This window comes from Marmota flaviventris, chromosome 7, assembly GCF_047511675.1.
Source record: "Marmota flaviventris isolate mMarFla1 chromosome 7, mMarFla1.hap1, whole genome shotgun sequence".
Lineage (NCBI taxonomy): Eukaryota > Metazoa > Chordata > Mammalia > Rodentia > Sciuridae > Marmota > Marmota flaviventris.
This window is the reverse complement of record NC_092504.1, coordinates 9,654,018-9,675,215: the sequence shown is the minus strand read 5'-3', so window position 1 is coordinate 9,675,215 and position 21,198 is coordinate 9,654,018. Positions and strand designations below refer to the sequence as shown.

Here is a 21,198-nt window from a genome sequence, read left to right as displayed (position 1 = left end):
CCAAGGCTTCTGGGGATACAGGAGAGAATAAGAGGAACTGAGTTCCTGACTTTATGGAGTTTCTCCTGGATAAAACAAAGCCTTGTGTCTTAGTCCACCCCACAGCTTCTCTCTCTCTCTCTCTCTCTCTCTCTCTCTCTCTCTCTCTCTCTCCACACACACACACACACACACACACACACACACACTCACACAATATCATAGATTGGTAATGTGTAAACAACAGAAATTTACTGAACATAGTTCTAGAGGGTGGAAAGTCCAAGGTCAAGGCATCAGCAGATTTGATGCTTGGTGAGGGCTCATTCCTTACTGATGGCACTTTCTGTGTGTTCTCACATGGCAGAAGGAACAAGAAGTTTCACACATGCATGTTTTACATGAAGCATGTTTAATATTTGCAGTTAAGAGACAACAGATACTCTGGATTCATGCCAGCCCGTTCCCCAATGCTCAGGAAAACTGCCCTGGACAAGTAGTCTCAACTGTGTGTGCCTCAGTAGCACAGCAGCTGAGGGATCCTGAAAGCAGCCCTGGGTTGTGTTGAACAAGCCAAACACCAGAAACACTGGGCTGAATCACTGCAGTGTCCAAGTCCATGTCTTGTTGCTATAACAGAATCCAGTCTTGACACTGTATAAAGAAATTTATTTCTCACAGTTTTGAAGACTGGGATTTCTAGAAGCTAGAAGATGGCACATGATAAGGGTCTTCTTCCTATTCTTCATATGGGGAGAGAGAAGAGAAGGCAGATACACTCATCCTCTTACCAAGAGCCACTCCTACCATAACTCACCTGCCCATGATAACAGGATTAATCCATTAATACCATCTCTTAAAGGATGCACCTCTCAACACTGTTGCCTTGAAGGCCAAGTTTCCAGCACAGGAACTTTGGGAGACATGTTGAAACCATAGCAGAGGGCATCCTGTTTCTGGGGAGGTCGACTAGAACAGAGCTCAGATTGTCCAGCCTGTCTCTCCTTATCTCAGGATGCTGTGTTCTCAGGACATTCTCTGGTTATTGTTGAGACCTGCAGGCAAGAAAGGAGGAAAAACTGGTTTGGTCCAAAGCCACCTGAAGAACTGTTCATTCCTCTCTGGTTTGCCAACAGGCCTCGAGACATGACACAGTGGTCACCCCTACCTCCCAGCAGTCTTCTTGTGCAATAGCTATTTTTGTTTTAGACAAATATCACACTGTATTAGCTTTGACTTCTCAAAAGTAGGGTCGTGCCCATGGTGGCATATGTGACATTCATGTTCCTTGGAAGACATAGCTAAGTGACTGACACTCTTCTCTGCTCACCCTTCAAATCCCTCTCACAGCAGCTCTCCCCGAGTCTGCATCACTTCTTGAGAGCTGGCACATGAAAGAAGACTAATTTGCCACTCTGACCTGAGTGTATTCATCTTTGCCTTGTCTGTAGCATCTAGTTCTAGCACTTGTCAAGCTCATAAAAAATTGAAAAAAGAACTGATATTTATTTAGCATCTAAAACTCAACAGCACTCAGGCTGAGAATTTTTTTTATATGTATCGTACTTCTTAAATCCCTACAATAAAACTCCTGTGGGGGGCGGGAAATGTAATTTGCAGAGCAATCAAAGAAAGTGAGACCCATTTAAGTAAGAAACACCAACCCACAGATGGGGTGGCTAAGACAAGTTCAAATCCAGGTTTGTCCACCTTGGAATGCCATGCTTCATCAACTTTGGACACTCAGTAATCTCTAACATCAGAAAAGAAACATGCAGTGGCTGGTTTCTTCCCTCCACTATTGTGGACAAATCATCTAGAATCCAGATCAAGGAAAGCAGACATGCATGAACCCATTAGCAGTGAGTTAGAAAGAGCAGATTATAGATATCTTCATGCCAAGAAGTGAACAAAAATAAGTAAGGTCTTATTCTAAAAATAAGTGAGACAGAATCTGCAATCTTCAATATTGACTGTTTACTGGCTGTTAATTCTGCAGATTTGCTTTTCAAACACATTAGGTCTTCTGACAATGTAGTTAGAGAACACCTCCTGCAATCCCAAGTAAAGTGTGGATGCATATTCTCTGCAGGACTTTGGTTTTCTTGCTTTCATTTTGGTTTTCCCCCTACAGTTCCATGTACCTCATCCGAATTTGAAGTTAGGAAAACAGAGCTGCACCTGACAAAGAAGAGGTGACTCTTGGGAGAACTGAGAGGACCCTTTAAGCACAGACCTCAACAGTCAAGGTCACTGTTTTGAATCTGAATATAGATGTGCCACCCCCTCTCCTGGACAGCACATGGCCACAGAGAGGAAACAGGAGAAAAGACAGGGAAGAGGGGAAGAATTCTAGAAAGTCAATCAGAAGGTCCTTTTGCCTACTTTCCTAAATACCAGTCATGCTCCTTATTTGTATACCATCACTACTATTATTTAATTGAGTTTAGTTTCTTCCTAGGGAGTAACATCAATGAAATCATACACTTCTTTTTCCCAAATAGACATTAAAAAAATGGTAACTACGAATACTAAAGTGCCCACCTGAGTATCAGTATCAGTTTATATAGCTCTCCTGGGACATGCACCATACATTGAGAAATACTATCAAGTTCATTGGATTCATGACTTTCTATTTATTTTCTTATTATTATAATTGTATAAATTTATGGAGTACATTGTGATAATTTAATACATATATCATACACCTGCTTGTTTCAAGCACCATTTGAGGTCAGAGAAGAGGAAACCTAGGGTTAGAAAATAAGGCAGTGAGCAGAAATTGGACAATTATGACTGAAAGATCTTTTAACAGAAGCTATAGTACCAATGCATCAATGAACCTCAAATTCACAGCTCAAATGCCTCTGGATCATTGGAGTCCCTTTGTTCTCCCTAAAAGGACACTTCAAATAGTGACAGCATCTCGAAATACAATCACATACTCAAGGGCCACTCCAGAAGTGCTGAAGAATAATCTGAGACTTCCACACCTCTGACTCCTTCCTCACCTGTAGTTCCTCCTGTCTCACCTTCCAGCCACACCCACCAGCAGCCTACTTGGGATCTGCCCTCCAGTGGAGCCCAGCATCTGTTCCCATGTAGAAGAAATGAGCTGCTCCACAGAGCCATTCCATCTGTGGGTTGGTGTATCTTACTATTTCTTACTTGAGAAATAGTCTCCTCCACCTATCCACCTATCAGGCAGAGAAAACCATCCTGCCAGGAATGAAGTCTTCTTCCTTCAAAGGCTGGAGAGGGAGTCATAAATATTAAAAATGTTGCCAATGTTTCTTGACTATACCAGAGTTTAGCTTGTTACAAGAAATCATTTTCCAACAGGCAGAACTTTCTGGCTCATGTAGTGATGGTACCTCAGGCACAGTGTGCCTCACCCAGGAGGGGAGGGCATGAAGAGGCGGCATTGGAAGATTCTACACAGATGAGGAATTGCATTAGATGACCACTAATGCACACTTCCAACCTTGGCATTCTCTGCCTCTTCAGGGCTCTTTTGGCCTTTGGTTCACAGTGAGGAGAATTATGAAATCTGAGGTCATTTGGAGAAACATTTGGGCTGAGAAGAATCTTTGACTCTAAAGCAGGAATTGGCAAACTTATTCTGTAAAGGGCCAAATAATACTGACTTTAGACTTTACCGGTTGTATGTTCTCATTTTCAATTGCTCAATTCTGTCATTGTAAGCATGAAAGAAGCCATAAATGATATATAAACAAATAAGAATGGTTATGTTCTAATAAAATTTTATTTACAAAATGGGTGCAGGTAGAGTCTTAAAATTATTTCAAAATAAAAAGCTGAAACTGGTGGCAGACTAGCTGTGACCTTGTGGATGTAGTTGGCTAACCTTGCTCTAGAGGAAGTTGTCAACCTGAATACCTCTCTCCTTTCCTGCTTCATCCATTGACCACCAAGTCAGTACTACCAGTACCACCTCCTAAATATTTTTTGTGACTTCCCATGGTAAATAAGCTTACCCAAATCATCCATGGCTGTAACCAAGAAAAGTCTAAAACTGTCCTTCCCTTTGTGGGACATGCACACATTTCTTAAAACATCAATGGTCGTTAAAACCCTAGGGTGAAAGAGTCATAGCTTTCTGAGACCACTATTGTAGGTTTAGGGGTGCTAAGATCAAGCCATGACCTTCCCAGATTCCTAACTAATAAGAGCAGACCCAAAGAACCGTGAGAGAATCAAGACACAGTATTCCTAAAGGCAGGCAAGTACCAAACAACTCCCATATTAGTGCCTTGGTATGACTGTTGAAAGCATAGATTAATATAGACTTACCCCAGTTTTGTCCTATTCCTTGAAGACCTAAAGGTCTACCTAGAAGGAAACAGAAGTTCAAGAAGCAACCCCAAACCACCTGACCAAGAGCTGTTCTCTTGAATTGTTCTCACAGGAACAGAAGAGAGTGAGGAAGGATTCCTGGGCACATAGCCCTGTGCTTCAATGCACAGGCCTCATCACTGAGTCAGGGTGACTCCTCTGATTGATGATGTGGTGACAACCTGGAATCCACTGGATTGTATTGACTGGGTGTCAGACCACCACACTGAATTCAATGCAGGGGCAGGAGAAAGAAGCCCTGGGACTCTTGCAACCCAAAGGAACAACTCTGATTAGAAGTGAATTAGCATAACTAATTAATGATAGTGACAATAATTAGTCCTTTTGAATTGATCTTTACACATCTTATCTCATTTATTATTCTGAACAACCCTGTGAGAAAAACATTCATACCAATCTAATTGTCATGTAGTAAGTTGACTAGGGCAATAAAACTTAAAATTGGTTGTAACTAAGAAAACTTGGGTATTGTAAGTTCATAGTGAAAATCTGAACTTAGCTTTAGGGCAGGTTGTTCTTTTGTTCTGGGAATACTCGTCCCAATAGCCCCTGTAAGTTACAGAAAGTAAGATCATTCCTACCCATTGGTTCAAGGATAAGAACATTTTTATGGGACTTGGAAATAGAGCATTGAAAGAGCTTGGGTTCAGAAAAAGCTGGTAGGTAAAATGATAATAGGTATTCGCTCTTATTTTTTATACATATGAACCCATACACACATAAAGAAGAAACAAAGGAAACTTCTGAGAGAAGAGGGTTTGGTGTTTATTGTTACATTTACTAAGACACATCTTATAGATGAGAGAAGACCGACCTGAAGCCAGGTGGCAAAAAGAAATGGAAGAATGACCGAGCAGAAACATTCCAGGAGTATGGGCTGGTAACCCAGGCTTAGGTGGTGGGAGCACAGTGCTAGAACTAGGTGGGGAGGGGAAAATGTTACAGTCTGTTGTGAGGCTGCTCCTCGGGTGCAGGGCTCTGCCTTGGGAAACATGGCTGCCCTGTGTGAAGTGGAGGAGCTGATCTCTTACAGGCTGTGTCCCTGAAAACCCAGGCCAACTGTGGAGAATGGTATCCTTAAGCAACGGTAACCTAAGAGAATGACCAGTGTCCACTGTTCTCTGAGGAAGCTCTGGAAGGGCTGGCATTTGTCCAGACTACGAGGGACTTCTCAGTTTCAGCAAGGCAAAAAAAAAAAAAAGAAAAGAAAATCCAAAGAATTGTTATTCATCTGCAGAACACCAGGGAATATTCTTTGGCATTTTGTGAAATGGCTTCTAACAATAAGCCATAGGGGGAGGGTACCCACTAATCTGAGCAAGTGGAAGATTTTTGTCACAAAGTGTCTGTTAGTAAAGGCACATTTTTTATATTTATGTGAGCTGTTAGGGTCCAGGGACTTCCAGATTATGAGCATGTGAGCCAACTGAGACTCAGAGAGAATTAATAAGAGGATCTTAAAGTTCTTAACATTTGTGGCACACAGAATTACATGGGGAGCTTCTAAAACAGACCGATGTTTGGGCTGAAATCCAGTCCAATAGAATCAGTCTTTTGGAGTACAGCCAGGAATCCACTATTTCTGAAAAGCTCCCCAAGTAATTATAATGTGTGGCTATGTTGTGAAGAACAGGCCTAGTTTGAGGTAGACAGATCAGACAGAGACAGACAAAGAGTGAGACAGACATACACTATGGGGGAAACCATGTAAGATGGCTATTCTGGGGCTTCAGACCTCACCAAAGAGGTCCCCATGAACTAGTGCTTTACCAGAGCCTTCTGAGTACCTCTGAATACTTAGTAAAAACACAACATGATCAGAACTCCTGTTTATGGAGACCCTATGCACCAAGTCCTAAGCACAGACTTTAATGGTAACCCTCTCACTGGCCTCCTACACCTGTATCTACACCCAAGGAGGTTGGCAGTGATGAGGATGCCGAGGCCTAGCGGCATGTATGACGGAACAGTCCAACCCACACAGCAAGCCATGTGATGCTGCTCGGGTTCCATCTTAGGAGAAAAAAAAATGATACTGAAATTTATTTGTTACTAGGGATATGGGGTCTGATTAACTTTGAATTTATGGCAATTTGTGACAGGGAAAAATGCAGCCAGGAAACTGAAACCAGCCCAAAGTCTGCCCTGGTAGCTTCCCTCTGTCTTTCTATGTCCTTTCCTGGGTTTATAAGTAGGAATAAAATAGGAAGAACCAGAGGGACACTTGCAGTGTTGTACTACTAAGTGTTTAAAAACTAGCCCTATGGGAAGAGAAAGGCTGATTTGTGTCATTTGCCAATTTCTGTGATATAAATACTACTGTGATGGTCAACTTGTAGGTACAAAATTGGCATTATCTACTTCACAAATTTCCTAAAAAATTAGCATTTGAGTTGATTTAGCCAGCTCTAGTTCACCTCTGGAACTGATTCCATTCTACAAAAAATAATGCTTTTTTTTTTTTTTTTTAATTAGAAGTAGAGCCTTCCCCATTCATAGTAGAATCCAGATCCTTTTGGCATCCTTCAGTGATTGTGTCACTGGGAAGAGGGTCTGAAGGAGTTCCAAGAGTGGAGTGTGGACTTGCCTTAGAACATGTGGAGTCCTTGGAAAATATAATGGAGAAAAATTTCAGCAAATTCCAGTCAAAGGCTGTTGTAGTCAGATTTTTTAGTGCTGTGACCAAAAGAACTGACAAGAACAATTTTAGAGAAGGAAAAATTTGTCACTCACAGTTTCAGAGGTTTTAGTCCATAGATGGCCAACTTCATTGCTCTGTGCCTTAACAGAAGGGTGTGGAGGATAAAACAGCTCAGGTCATGGATACCAGGAAGCAGAGAGAGAGCTCTCCTTGCCATGACAAAATATAAATTCCAAAGGCACGCCCCCAGTGACCACCTCCTCCAGGCCCATACTACCTCCTTACAATTACCACCCAGTTAATTCCTATCAGAGGATTAATGCGTTATTAGGTTAAGACTCTCATAACCCAATCATTTCACATATAAACTTTCTTGTATTTTCTCACATCTAAGCTTTTGGGGGAACACTAACGTCTAAATCATAACATTACACTCTTGGACCCCAAAAGCTCATGCTCATCTCACAGCGCAAAAATATCTTTAGTTCATTTTCAAGAGTCCCAAAATATCACCAGTTCTAAATTCACCCAAAAGTCCAAACCCAAAGTCTCCACGGAGACTCAAGGCAAACTCTTAGCATGAGCCCCTGTTAAAACCAAAAGCAAGTTACACATATGCAATATAAAAATGCACACAGTAAACATTTCCACGGAGAGAAACAGCAGCATAGAAAGAAGAGACAGGCCCAAAACAAGACTGAAATCCAGCTGGGCAAACAAGTTCTATAGCTTCCCTATCTGAAGCACATGGATTCATGAGGTTTTCTTCAAAGGCTTGTGTAGCTCTGCCCCTATGGCCTTGATGGTTGCAGCCCACATGGCCTCTCTTGACTTGTTTCTGCTTGATTCCTGCATATTTCCACATTACTGGCATTTCTTAATCTTGGTAGTCCCAAATGCAGCTTTGGCTTCCTTCTCATAGCTCCATACATTGCCTTTTCAGGAGCTACCTGCAGGGACTCTGACTCTCTCGCACTTTGCCTGGCATCCCAGGACTTGCTTTGAAATCTTGGTGGAAGCCTCCATGACCCCCTAATTCCAATGTCCTGGATCCCTGCAGAAACAACACCACATGGTTGATGCCAAGGTCTGCCACCTCCTCAAGCAGTAGTCAAGCCTCCTGGGGCCCTCATCGCAGCAACCTCTGAGTACCTGGATGGCTGAGCACGGTGAAACAACTTCCTAAGCGCCTCTGTGTAAGTACGCCTCACTGGTCTCTGCTTAAGGGAATTTTTATTTTTCACCTTTGAGCCTGAGATGGGTAAGGTTCTACAGATTCCTGAAATCCCCTCAATCCATCTTTCCCATTGTTCCTAGGTAAAGTAATTAATGTTTCTTTAGTGGCTGTAATATCTTTTAACTACCACACCTTCCCTAGCCCGTGGCTACTCACAGTTTTCTGGCCAAACTACAAGTTCTTCAAATTTTTCTGCTTTGCTTTCTGCTCCTAATTATTAGAATAAACTTGGCTAAAAGATGCCAGCAACATCCAGGATACCTTCAGGAGGTGTCCTGAAGGCTGTACTGTCTTACAATTTTCTCCACCATATTAATTACTCCATCACCTTTAAATTCAGTCTAACAGAAAGCCTCAGGACATGTACAAATTATAGACAACTCCTTAGCCAGAACATAACACAAATGACCTTTAGTCCAATGTCCAATAGAGTCCTCCTCCTGCTCTGAAAACTCATGAGCTCAGACTTCACCGTTCACAGTCCTATTGGCACTCTGGTCTTCCCAGCTCTCACTACAGTCACTCACGAAGCTCTGCTTACAACAATCTAAAACTTTTCCAGCTTTAAATCTCTAAACTTTTCAGAATTTCTTCCCAAATTTTAAAAAGCTCCAAAAGCTTCTGAACCACATGGTCAGGTTAGTCCAGCAACAACCCCACTTCTTGATACCAATTTAAATTTTAGTCAGTTTTTTGACTGATGTGATCAAAAGACCTGACAATAATTTTAGAGGAGGAAGGTTTCTTTGGCGCTCATAATTTCAGAGATCTCAGTCCATAGATGGCTGACTCCATCACTCTGTGTCTGAGGTGAGGCAGGACATCAAGATGGAAGGGTGTGGAGGAAGGTTCCTGGGGACACGCCTATGGGGTTTGTATTTTGTCCTTGTTGAGCAGAGCTCTTTCCTTCTGCTTCCTGATCATGTCCTGAGCTGCTTTCCTCCACTACACTCTTCCACTATGAGGTTGAACCTCACCTAGAGACCCTAGGAATGGAGCCAGCTATCTATGGACTGAGACCTCTGAAACCATGAGCCACAAAATAAACTTTTCCTCCTTAATATTGTTCTTGTTGGATTTTTGATCACAGCAGTGAAAAAGCTGACTAAAGCAATAACCAAAGGTCCTAATAGTGGTAACAACCATCTGAATTTAGACAAGTAAACCTATACCTTTTACATCTTTATACATCTCAAGATTTGGAATTTTTTAATAGCAGTTCTATTAAATCGGAATCAAGCTAACTCAGAATAAACTTGTAATTTCAACACAGTCTCTTTTGAAAGTTATTATCACATATCATACATCAGAATCTTTTTGACTTTTGTAGGGCTGGCATAAGTGTACATCTAAAGTTATATTTACAAGGACCTTGTCTTTTTCCTTTTAAATGTTCATGCCTACATAACCGTCCTTTCACTTTTCTTCTTCCCTTATGTGAGTATATTTGTCTTCAGTTATACTTCCATGTTGGGCATTCAAGATCACATACATGACCCCTGTGTTGGTCAAAAATTAACCATTTTCTGTTCTACTATTAAGGTCACCTGAGACTCCCTGGGAGTTACTTTTAGGAACTTGTGAAGGTCTCCTGGTTCCTTCAGTCTTTTTCTTCTTCTAGTTGGGCCATCTGTCAGTATGGGTCAGGGACCTGCTGACCATGTGGCTTACCTTGGAAGTTTTAGGGATATTTTCCTTTCCAACGACCCTCCTCTATGCAGAACATACACTGATTGGCTTCCTGTTCTCAAATCCCCCTGTGCAGTAGGTCAGGTGATTCACCAAAGTGACAGGCCCTTAGGGGGGTCCCATAGTTCCTCAGGTCCTAAAAGACCTTGGAAGAGAAGACCCAAATGTTGGCTATTTTTCCTTAGCTCTGTTGTTTTCCTTGGCTTTCAGCTCCATGTCTCAGTTGTTGAATACCTGGGAGGTCAGTTCTACCAGTCATGAACTGGGAGTAGTAGGTTTTAATTTAACATTTGCCATTTTACAGTTACACCTTCCATTACCTCAGGGTCAGTATTAGTTTGGGGAGTCAGTTCATATCAGTGTCATGTAGGTGATGACTCACTGTCTCAAAATACCTCAGGTTATTCTGTTGGAAATTTTACTTCTGCAAACTGCTACCAGGCAACAATTTCACAAAGAAAATACAAAATAAAATTAATAATAAATATTCAGTTTGTATAATATTTCTGAACCAAAAAACATAATTTTGTAACATTAAAGTACCTTATATGACTGTTTAGCCTACACAAAAATCCATACTTTGTCAACTCAGTCACACATAAAATCTTTTACAAGTTCTATTTCCTTTTAAAAATCCTTTTACAACTTTCAAATTCCTATTATACTCACCCAAATTCATACTTAATTTTATATTATATCAATTTTGGAATTGTAATATTGTTTATGCCAAAAATTTATCCTTTTGAACAGAACTTTAGATGAAATTAATTTTAGGGGACTTTACAAAGCAATACTAAACTTCTTTTTTTTCATACACCAACAATTTATAAAAACACATTTATTAATAGACCCAAATATGTATTTTAAAATATTTAAGATGTCAAGAGTACTTTAATCTATAGTTAATGACTGACAATTTAGAATTTTAACTTACACATGACTCAGGTTTTTTTCCAATACATTTACCAATGCTTATCCCATTTCTATAAAACCTAATTTACCTACTTAAACAGCTTTTTTAGCTTACCAATGAAAAACAAGATATCAGACAAGTATAGTTATCATTTTAAGCATATTTTTCCTGCCAAGGAAGAACCCTAAAAGCAATGGACATTGTAATTTAAACATCTTAACAGAAAAATACAGTCTCAATTGCCTAATAACTTAGTAAAAAAAATGTGTATTAATAATTTTAAAGACAAGTTTACTTTCAAAGATGAAATTTTGTTAACTTAAGATATATAACGAATTTAAGTTAACTTAAGATATATAACAAAGATATAATTAAGTCACTTGGTCTACAAGGCATTTGGTGTTATGTCTTTTTAAATTTATGAGTGCTCCTTTGTTTATAAGCCAATTTGGTGCCATGTACACATAATATACAGTATACACATATATACATAAACTTACGTAAAAAGACAAAACAAAGATTTTATAGATCGCATTTAGATTCACCATTTGCCAGTTTTCAAAAAGTTAGATTATTGATGATTATCATAGCCCCAAGCAATCCTTAATATCATATCTGTACTTCCAAAGGTATAATTCAGTTGAAGCAAGGTAGAAATTTTACATATACAAAATCTCAATATCACTAAGAAAGGCATAGACAAAAGCCCAGTGAAAGCAGAAGGTTGAAAAAGGAGACTTTTATGCAAATTTAATATATTTTCCTATTTTAAGAACTACTCAGTAGAGTAGACCCTACAAATGAAAAAAAAATTGTAAAGAATTAAGAAAATTATATTTTAGAGAACTATTTACTTGCTTTCTAATCCAATGTAGCACTTAAATGAGTAGGACAAAGAGCACTATGTCCACCAACTCAGGAATGCCTCCTTTGATATTTTGAAAGCTTTTTGAATTAGATTTCTACCCAATAATGTTTTTACGACTCATTTTGTTAGTGCTTAATGTATTGGCTAGAGCAAGAATCCATGCTAGGGCACAGAAACATTTCTTTCCAGAGTCACCAATGGACCAGATAGCCCCTTTAACAAAGAAGAAAGAAAGAAAGTTTCTCAGGAAACAGAAGAAGGAAAAAGACAAAGAAACAAAAACCTGGTTTTTAAAATTTGCATAAACCAGGTATCAGATACCCTTAGGTACACTAGAATCTAGTCTGCTTACTAAACAGACCATGCACCAGATTTAGAATTCCAGAAACCAAAGCAGAGCCTGTCACAAATGTCTATCATGTGAGAAATAGATTATAGCATAGGGAACACAGACACATGGAGGCCTGTACAGTTGGGAACATCCAGGGCCGTGTTTTCCAACTATAACTGACAGTGAATCAATGGTTCAGGTGGCCACTTGTCATTCATGAGGCAAATCTGCCTTGATCATCACTACTGTTTATTTTCCACTTCTAAAGGGCAAGATCCCTCTTTGTCCTTTAGTCCCAACTGAGTTTGAGAGCTAGCCCTTGGATTGCTTGAGGTAATAATACTTGAATAACCAGTTTTCTCAGAAAAGGCAGCAGGGAGAAAGCAAGCTAAATAGATAATCAGATCTTGTACATTTCTCTTCCCATTTATAGAGTAAATCTCTATTCCCTAATTTATATTGGAACCAAGCCACATCAATTTCTTTTTTTCTTTAATTGTGTACTCCAATGACTTTCTTCTGTTATTTTAAAAATCAAAAAAAAAAAAGAGAGAGAGAATTATGATATTAAAGATCTTAGGGTACCTTATAAGTCTCCACCAAGATGGGACTTTTTATTCTGACCCATGTTGTATCTTTGATGTACTTTATGAGCCAATTCACTCCAAAGTATTGGCAGTATGAGCATCCTCATTCCTGATACATCTATTCCTGCTTCCAGGCATTCCTGGAGCCCCCAAAAGCCTAGTCCCAAATTTGAACTCTTCAAGCAAAAGCAAAATAGAAGTCTTAGTCCCTTATTAAAAGAATATTCGTGAGGTTTCAAGTAATCTAGGTGCAACTGAAAACTTACACTTTTTAAAATAGGACACAAAGACTTTATACAGAGTATTTTAGGAGGATTTGGAGATACTAAAGACAGAGTTAGACAAACTTCAATAAAAGAAAATCTATTTATAGTTGATGTCTTACTCTAAGTAACAAATAAGATCACCTAAATCTTATAGCAGTTTAGATTTAAAAGTGATACCTTTGATTTCAAATGTGGAGCAGGCAGCCAGTGTGAGAAGGCCGAGAATTCAAGATAGGAAGGTGCCAAGCAACACTCTGTTTAGGTCTTAAGGATTTTGTCTTTGCTTCAACCTACTTTTTTTTTCTTAATTTTCTTTGGAAGTAAAATTTTTAGACCAAGGGGGCTGCCTCTTTTATGCCCACCCTAGAAACACCTCTTGTAAAGATTTATCCTAAGCCTGGAAAGTTACCCCCTGGACTTTCTATGAAAAGACTTATTGGGCTAAGTCTCTATTAGAATAAATACATTCATTCTAATAAAATTTGATAAAAAGTAAAATATATCAAATGTATGTTCAATCAAAAAGAATCTTTGCTGTTACTCAGATTTTTTAATGTTTATCTAAATTTCACCTAGTAATCATCTCATACTCTTGTCACAGAGTAGTGACATTTAAATACAAGTTCCTCATTTAGATCCAGGAAAGTACAATAGTCATTTTGGTGTCCATTGTCTAAAATAATTACTAAAGGGGATTTTTATTCAACTTTCTTTTAAGAAGTGGCCCCATTTTCTCTTTTTCCAAATAACTGCTCCCACTGAGACATGCCACTAAATTCCACAGAAACAATTCTTCAATAAGTTCTTGCTTTTGTAAGATGCCACTCCCCAATCCATGGCTCCCCTGGAGTAACTGAAGCACTGTTATGAAAAGAGCAACCCATCTGGCTTGAGGAATATCAGCTCTGTGTTGGCATTCTGGTGCATGCCGGCATCAATTAGCAGGAAGTGCCAAGGTTTGGTTTGTTTACAAATGGGTAAATATTGAGGAATGTTGATATTCATTAGTCCCTGTGCATGCTTCACCATTCCTCACAATCCCTTGCCGTTTAGTACCCTTCTGTTACCATAGCAGTGCACATTCCAATTCAACAACACTCTATCAGTTTGGGTCATTTTTGGAATTTGTTCCACATAATCAAATGAAGTGTAGGAACAAGTCTAACTGGGCTTCAGGAACACGTGGAGTGCAGGCAGGGCATTGGCTGTCCACCCTGCTTCCAGTGGCTCCACAGATGTTTCTCCTATTGAGACTGGCTCTGTTCAGAGAGCAAAGCCTCCGCTGTTGACTACTCCAGACTTCCACTTATGGCATGGACATCAGTGGGATACCAATTATCTTCAGAACTCCCATGAAAGGGTTCTGATTGGTCCAGTTTGGGTCTTGTGCTCATCTTCAGATTATTTACCAATATCAATAAATGTATGCCTTTACTTAGTTTTCTACAAGGAACTTGTCACTGGTGTAACCATTAACAATTTCAATAAAAAATATGGCCAATCCAATTAGTTGTCACCTGAGATAGAATAGTTGGTCTCCCAAAGAGGTCCCACAGCAATACTTGGAGTTGTTGACCAACGTGGGGCTCAATTTTCAGTCTTAAAAGGTCAGAGAAGATTGTCTACACAAAGGGAGGATCTGAATCTCAGCTGGTTTCCAAGTCCTTAGAGTCATATGCATAAAAATCACTCATGGGAAGATATAACCTCCAAGTAGATAGCTTCATTTATTTAATGATCAGAACTTTTTCTTCCTACAGGCATTTCCAAATGTGAAACCAAATGTAATCCAAAAAGTACTTAATGACCATACAGTCAGAGAAGGAATTAATTAGATGATCTTAATGGCTGGCACCCAGCAGCTAATGCATATTCTCTGTAGAGACCATGCCAGTTCTATCATTTTAGATTCCTCCCTTTCATAGATGCAATCTCCCCTCTGAAAGGATTATTTCTTCAAATATATCAAACTACTTTGACTCACATATCTAATTATTTATTTATAATCACTATTTGGTCATACCTCTCAGAATTTTTCTTGAATGCCCTGGATTGAATTTGGGGTATTCAAATAATATTGTTTCTACAACTCTTACTTCAATTTCTACTCTTCCTAAATTCATTCTTGGAGGTAGGGCTTTAGTTTTCAAGCCATCAGTACTATGTAGAATATTCAGGAAACACACATAAAAGCTATTTTAAAAATCAAAACAATTTTCTTATAGACTAAATTGTTATTAAACTAAAATATTCAGGAAATATACAGTAAGGTTATTTTTAAACAAAAATATTTTTCTTGAGAACCAAATTTAAAACTTCTTTCTAATAAGCATATAAAGGGATATCTTTTTTTTTCATGACATCTACAATAGTACCATCCCAGTTTTCAAACTAGTAAGCAATTCAATAATATTTAACATCCTCCAACCCAGTGCTGGAGATCAAATCCAGGGCCTTGAACGGACTAGGTAGATAGGCAAGTGCTTGACCACTGAATTATACTCCCAGCACAAATCACTAGTATTAATAGGGACCAGCTATCTAAATTCACAATAAAGACGAATTTGGAAACCTTATTGCTATTGTTACTAGGAGTTTTAATCCTAAAACCAAAGAAATATGAAAAAGAGAAATACTATCTCCATAAAAGGAATATCCTCTTATAAAAAAAAATGTTCAAAGTTGAAAGAATACAATAAAAATATTACAAAAAGACTTAAATGAACCATAAGTGGCCATCAGGAATCAGGGTTCTCCAAAAATGATGAGAAAATTCAGATTTTAGAAGTTGATCTCGCCAAGCCACCAAAGCCAGAAATAATTTTTTCACAACATAGTAAATTTGCATGTGTGTTAATGGAAAGTTTAAGTTTACTATTAATAAATGGGCAAGATCACAGACTAGTTTTTTGTTTTTCCTTTTTAGTGGTGGTGGTACTGGTAATTGAATCCAGGGGCACTCTACCACTAAGCTACATCTCTAGCCCTTTTTACTTTTTTTTTTTTTTTTTTTTTTTTTTTGAGACAGGGTCTGAGTTGCCTAGGCTGATTTCAAACTTGTGATCCTCCTGTCTCAGCCTTCCCCTACAATAGATGGGATTACAGGTGGGTGCCTCTGTGCTGAACCAGAACAATTCAAATAGATATAAAATATACTGTAGTAAATGTTCATTTACTGAGCAGATAATGTGTGCCCAACACATACGAGGGACTTTGTTTCTATTCTCATTTACAGCATGACCAGAGATCATATAACAAATGGTCTCACCCTTTTCCTTTAACCTTGTTCTTTCCCCAACATGGAAATCTTCTCTTTTTTCTATTTGCCCAAATTTCACTCATTCTTGTCCCATCATTCTGGATATGGAATATCTATAAAATTTTTATGTGATTATATATAATATATAGTAACATAATTATAATAATTTTAACAATAATAAAATTATATTATAACAATTTTTAAATTAACGATAATACATATATAAACTCTAGATTATTATTTCCAGGCTATTTTAATGTACCTGTTTCAAGTTTGTTGAAACATTTGCAGAACTTAACACTTGGGACTTTCTGGGTTAACATTCATTTCATCTAGTGGGCATACTATCAACACTGTCATTTATATGACTTGACCTAGCTCTTCTAAAACTGAATTAGGCAAATCTCCACTTTTCAGAGAGGCAAATTTTTACCTAGTAAAGGCAGAAGTTCTCACATACTTTCTGACTCATCACTCTCACAACCACACCTTTGCTGCCTCCTTTGAGCCCAGCAGTTGGCAAACTTGAAAGGGCCAGGTGGTCAATATTCTTAGCTTTGCAAGCCATGCAGTCCCTGCCTGAACCTGACATTGAAGCAAAGGCAGCTATAGATAATAAGCAAATCCAGTGGGCGTGGCTGTCTCAGTAAAACTTTGTTTATAAAAATAGGTAGATTTGACTAGGCCTGTGGGCCATTATTTGTCCAGTTCATTGTTCCTCAAATAAAAATCTATCAGAAACTGTTAAAGATGGAAAGTCCCAGGTCCTTCTCAAGGAAACAGCCTGGTCCTGTGTCTTTAAATATGTCTTCTAGGAAATTCTGATGCAAGCTCAAATTTGAGTAACACTACAAATTTCTCATTACCCACAGAGAACCTTCTTAAAATATTAACAACTAAAGTGGTTAATATGTCTGACCTCAAAAAGAAGTCCTCCCTCCCCCTCCCTCTTTATGATCCCCCTCCTACCCCAATATGCTGGGATTACAAAACCAAATCCTAGTCTATTTTGGTTGGGACTGCTATCAGGCAGCTGCAGACCCATCTTCCTTTTTCTCAACAGCTGGGACTCAGTCACTATCTTGAATTCTGCAGCTCTTAAGGTAACACAAGCTCACACCGCTTAACACATTCACCATTTCACAAGCACCCTCCTCTCGGGCTCTTCCAGAATGACAGGGAGTGAGGAGGTTTACAGTCTCTGTCACAGGTCTTAGAATCACCTCTCTCCCTCCCCACCTTACCATCCCTTCCAGTTGCCTCTCCTCTTCTCCCATACCAGTGTGTAAGGCTCTGCCCAATCTCTGTGAAAGTGGAGCTGGCGAAATAGAAAAACACACGACAGAAATAGAAAAACAGTTATGACCACGTAGTTTGCCTCATAGAGGCAAATGACACACCTTTTTTCTCCCCCTTTGAGCTCTGCCTGTGCTATCATTGAAAAGATTCTACCAGGCTTTAGACTGATAAAGAGTTGCTTAGAAAATGATAGTCATTCACTTTTTTATAACAAAGACTTAGTCAAGATGGGCATGCCACAGAGTGAGGATACAAGGAAGGAAACAAATAACTCTGCCTGGAAACCAGACAGGCTCCCCAGGGTTGGGAAATTACCAACGTTTGACTTTCACTAGATATACTCCCAGAAACAGTGTTGGGAGGCTTTAGTGGGGTGGTGAGACGGCTAGACAGCAAGACAAAGAGGAATCCCAGGAGCCAACTACATGGCAGGAGCTAGGTGCACAAGGACACAGACAGCTATCGATAATGGCTATCACAAAAACCTACCTTTGCCTCCCCATTCCCAAAGTATTGCTAAAATTTGTTTAACTGTGACCTTATCTCACTTGGGAAACAAAATGAGAGTTTATCATGTTCAGGGAAGAAGTATTAGAACTTGTTGGGATGTTCTAAATTCAGAACATACATACAGATGGGTAGGGGTATGATGAGATTTTTTTTGTGTGTGAAGACCTCACCTCTTCCAGGACCTAATATATTAAAAAATTTTTACTTTTTATTTTATATTTTATTTTATTTTTTGGTCCTAGGGATTGAACCCAGGGGAACTTTCCCACTGAGTTACCTCCCCAGCCCCTTTTATTTTTAAATTTTGAGATAGGGTCTCTCCTTGTTGCTGATGCAGGGCTCAAATATGTACCCTCCTATCTCATCCTCTGGAATTACTAAAATTACAGGCATGTACCGCTGCATCCAGCACATTTAAATTTTTTTAAAGTTATTTTAGCCAGCTGCAGTGACCTAGACTGTAATCTCAGTGACTCCAGAGGCTATGATAAGAGGATTACAAATTCAAGGTCAGCCTCAAGAAATTTGGTGAAACCCTCAAGTAACTTAGCAAGACCCAACCTCAAAAAAAAAAAAAAAAATGTAAAAGGGATAAATTTTAAAATAAATATATAAAAAAGACTGGGGACATAGCTCAGGGATGAAGTGTCCCTATGTTCAATCCCCAGTACCAAAAAATAATAATAATAATAATAATAATAATAATAATAATAATTAAATATGTGTCTCCCTCACCCCAGGTATTTTGCAATGCTCATCCCTAGGCCCCATCTTCAAATGGAAAGAAAAAGAAACTTTGTACAGCCAAAGAAGTACATATCAGTGACCTTGATTCTTTTCAATGTATCCAGAATGTTTTTCAAGGCTACAACATTGTTCTGGTTACACTGTGTTTAGTATATTGCCAGTAACAAGTGTAACTTGAACTCGTGGGTACAAATGTGCTATTTCTTTTAGCCTAAGGCTGTGCTATTCAATAAAGCAACTATCACAAGCCAGGTATCCCTTATCTGTTTATAATCATTCTCATATTAACACATTTTGAAAAACTTTTGAGAATTTCCTACAGGCTATTCACAAAATAATAATACTTATTAGCTACTAAACAAGTTCTGGTTTTGGCAGCAAATCCCTTATTGTTTGACTATTTTCTTTTTTTTCTGTTATTTTATTGGTGTATTATAATTGTACTTATTGATGGGATTTGTTACATATTCGTACATGCATACAATATAATATGGCCAATATAACTCCCCAGCCTTTCCCCCAAGTTTGTTCATTATGCCTAATTAAATTTATGGAATTTTACATAAGTCTTACAGATAATCCTTAGTTATTCTCAAAAGGATGAATAAACGTGATATACACATCCACATATACCATAGAAATACCATACTGTTTCCATAGTATACACTTGATAAATAACAGAAGTTTTGCAACATATTGTACTCCATTGATGGTCAATTAAGTGAAGAGAATCATGTAATAGTCTCAACTTATTTTCAAAATTAATTTTGAAAATAGTGTAATATTTTACACTACTTTAACCTTGACTACTTTTAGTTAGAAATCTTTGAAGACTACGTTCATGATTTTTGCTCCCTCCCTCTCCTGTGTCTCTCTCCTTCCCATCCCCACCACCCCAGCACCCAGCCCCAAGTCTTCACTATGCTCCCTAAAACACAGGACAATATTTAAGTTGAAATGATGAAGTCAAAAGGTCTCTGATGGGGAAAAAAATCTGATTTGGCAGCTTTACATGAAAATAGGTCCTGTTAATTAGGTTACATGATAAACATTTGCAACTTGAATGAACAAAATTGATGCTGCAAAAGTTTTGACAAAACATAACTTAAACATCTAATAATGAAAAACGTTTATCCAACACTATTCTTAAAAATGAACAATGTTTACATATTCACCAAACTTTAATTATACCCAGTTAAACAAGGCATATTTCATTGAAAACGTTTAATTTATAGTTATTTGGTATTGGATAAAGCTTCCAGAAACTGAAAGAGTTTCTAGAGTAAGGACTAGCTAGGTAAACAAATCCTTTGGTAAGCCAGTTGATTCTCATTTGGTTGCTGTCAATAAAATTGAGGGAGGACCTAATTGAATATTCACCTTATAAATAACCAAAATAATATTTTGAGGTTAAGATTGTAATAAATGACCTTGGTACAACAAAATTCATCCATTTCCTAGTTCAGAACTTGCGTATGTGAACAAGGTTTCTCAGGCCATACAACTATAACAATTAAAAAAAGGGAAAGAATTGATGCTCAACCCTTTTTCCCCCTCTAAGAAGAAGAAATACGCATCCATAGATGCGTGAATTTTAAAAGAAACAATATCCATCTTATGGATGCACATTTTCTAATAAAATTTACATTCTATTCAATAGTTATGAAAATTTGTAATTTTTATGTTGCTTTGATACGGCACTAATAATAATTTTAAAGATAACTCAGCCCAAAATCAAGTGATCTGCTGACTGTGAAACCTTGTGCAATTCAACCTCTTTGGGCCTGAGTTTCCTGGTTTGTGAATTGGGGATAGTAATGTGACCTAGCCCTTAGCATTTTTCTGAAGATTGGATATGAGTTAACCTACTGCGCAGGCTACGTGAGCTTTACCTGTTATTTTGGTAATCAAGAGCAAAACCCTTCACCCTAAGAGCTGGGGGTGTCTTCCCCGACGGGAAAGGGTTGGAGGGCAGGGGTCCTGTCGCAGGCACACATCTCGGGTGGGAGGGACTGGGGGGGGGCTCAGCTGAGACCTCCGGGGCAGAGCGCGGGGCAGGACCGCAGGCTGAGACTGAGAGCGCAGCCTCGCGGAGTTTGAAATGAGCGGCCTGACTGACGCACGTTTGCTCCAAAAATGTCCACGATCCCGGTGGCTTCAAGCAACCGGAGCAAGAGCGCCCGTTGCAACGCCTGGTGGGCGGAACCGGCCAGCGCCCCACCCTGCGGTCCGGCCCTCTGCCACCAGGTGCCCACTCGGCCCCTGGGGTCCCTAGGAGGGCGGCAGGTCGAGCTCGAGATCTTCCTGGAGTCCACACTCGGGTCTCTGCATCAGATCTGCGACCCGCCGCCGCCGCTGGGCCTTTGGGTCATCGCCGCCACTGCTTCCGCCGCAGCCCAGCCCCCAGAGGGCGCTCGCTCCCGGACGCGGCCGGAACTGGCTCCTCGCGGCCCCCGTAGCAAGGCTGCACTACTCTTATCACCGCCTTTTCCTTC

General features: G+C 39.2%; 1 long non-coding RNA gene across 2 annotated transcripts; it reads right to left on the bottom strand.

Annotated features, from left to right (window-relative positions):
- Positions 1-391: 391 nt before the first annotated feature.
- Positions 392-21,087, bottom strand: LOC114094967 (uncharacterized). Of its 2 annotated transcripts, XR_011707950.1 has the most exons (4): positions 20,596-21,087; positions 17,392-17,465; positions 16,157-16,260; positions 392-1,034 (listed from the first exon to the last, which is right to left on the bottom strand). It is a non-coding gene; the product is annotated as an uncharacterized lncRNA (long non-coding RNA). The 2 variants fall into 2 exon arrangements; XR_003583173.2 differs by lacking the exon at positions 16,157-16,260.
- Between the last annotated feature and the right edge of the window lie 111 nt (positions 21,088-21,198).